The sequence below is a fragment of the Lactuca virosa genome, chromosome 7 (genome assembly GCF_052849685.1).
Source record: "Lactuca virosa cultivar CGN04683 chromosome 7, Lactuca_virosa_CGN04683_v6, whole genome shotgun sequence".
In the NCBI taxonomy this organism is placed as follows: domain Eukaryota; kingdom Viridiplantae; phylum Streptophyta; class Magnoliopsida; order Asterales; family Asteraceae; genus Lactuca; species Lactuca virosa.
The window spans coordinates 57,328,634-57,330,778 of NC_136432.1; positions in this window are offsets into that span (position 1 = coordinate 57,328,634).

Below are 2,145 nucleotides of genomic sequence, written 5' to 3' on the forward strand. Positions count from 1 at the left end.
CTACTCATCGAGTCCAAGCATGGACTCATCGAGTAGGGCAGTCAGACAACAATTTTCAGCTTTGAAAATTAACACATTGCATCAAATATAAAAGAGAACAACCCACGACTCTGATACCACTGATGGTCTTAGTACTATAACATCCTATGGTGCTCATACAACCCTAAATTCTTTGGATCTATGTTTTATCTGATTATGCATGCATTGTTTTTTACAAAGCATTAAGCCTACAACTAGCATACAATTTACATAAACATCATAGAAATGAGTTATAAAATTACCTCTTTGTTGTAGCTTGTAGTTTTGGCCTTTAAGAACTTAGCACCAATAGTATGAATGCCTCAAATGGAATCACAACACACCTAAGATAAAGGATGACTTTTTGAGAGAGTTTCTTGCACTCAAAATCGGTTATGTGGACTCCAAGAACACTAGTGTATGTAGTCACCAATTTTGGATGCTAAGGGGCTTCTTATATAGTGTGGCAAGATTAGGGTTACACCATGTAAACCCTAATGTGCATGAACTTCCATATTCCTTAGACTCCATGGGTTTAAACCCCCATGGATCATCCATGGATTGGTTTAGCCCAACCTAAACAATCATGGATCATTAGCCCACGCCATAAGAATGAATGATTTACCAAATCAATCCCCATATATTTAATTAGTCTCTTTTGATCACAAAATTAATTCCAAATTAATTCTTGATCAATACTAATTAAATAAGATGATTTCATATTAATATATTAGAACTTATAATATATTAACAAATTATAAATAACCTCTTCTCAAAAGTCCATCCTATCAAATTGTCCTGGTGATATGCAACCCAAATGGACCATGCTACTCTCGGGTCAAGTACATACCAATTATAGTTATGGGCTTAGACACCTAATCCAACAGTCCTCCTCAGACTAATGCTCCCCGCATGTTGTAAATGCTTAACCCTACTCAGTCCCTTTGTAAGGGGATCTGTTGGGTTCTCCTCTGACGATTCCCTCTTGACTACGAGGAGTCCTTCTTCTACCCGACGTATGATGAAGTGATATGTTATGTCGATGTGTCTGGATCTGCCATGATCCCTTAGTTCCTTGGTCAAGGCAACCGCACCTTCGTTATCGCAGAAAATCTCCATAGGCTCCTTTATGGCTGGTACAACTCCAAGGTCTCCAATGAAGTTCTTCAACCATATTGCCTCCTTCGACGCTTCGCTCACTGCTATGTACTCTGATTCGTATGTTAAATCAGCCACAGTCTCCTGCTTGGAAATTTTCCAAGTAACTGCCTCTCCATTCAAGGTAAAAACCCAGCCCGACTGAGAGCGGAAATTATCTCTGTCGGTCTAAAAACTAGCGTCACTATACCCTGTCACTCTCAGGTCTTCACTTCCACCAAGTACAAGGACCCAGTCCTTCGACCTTCGCAGATACTTAATAATGTTCTTTACAGCTATCCAGTGAGCTTTACCAGGATTCCCTTGATATTGACTAACCATGCTCAAAGTAAAAGCCACATCAGGGGGAGTACACTTTATAGCATACATGATCGAGCCAACGGCGGAAGCATAAGGTACTTGACTCATCTCTGCTATCTCATTATCAGTACTCGGACTTTGAGTCTTACTCAGTTTGGTATTACTCTGGATAGACAACTCTCCTTTCTTGGAATTTTCCATGTTGAATCGTTTCAACACCTTATCCAAGTATGTACTTTGACTAATTCCTATTTATCTCTTACTCCTATTTCTGAATATCCTTATCCCTAGAATATAATTAGCTTCTCCGAGGTCCTTCATAGCGAAACACTTCCCAAGCCAAGACTTAACCTCCTGCAAGGTTGGGATGTCGTTTCCTATGAGTAGTATGTCATCCACATATAATACGAGAAAGCTAGCTATAGTCCCACTAGCTTTGACATATACACAGGACTCATCCTCGCTTCTCGAAAAACCAAACTCTTTGACTTTATCATCGAAACAAAGATTCCATCTGCGAGATGCTTATTTCAATCCATAGATAAATTTCTCAAGCTTTCACACTCTATTCGGGTATTTTGCATCTATAAAACCCTCTGGTTGACTCATGTATGCATCTTCAGCCAACTTCCCATTAAGGAAAGTGGTTTTTACGTCCATCTGCCATAT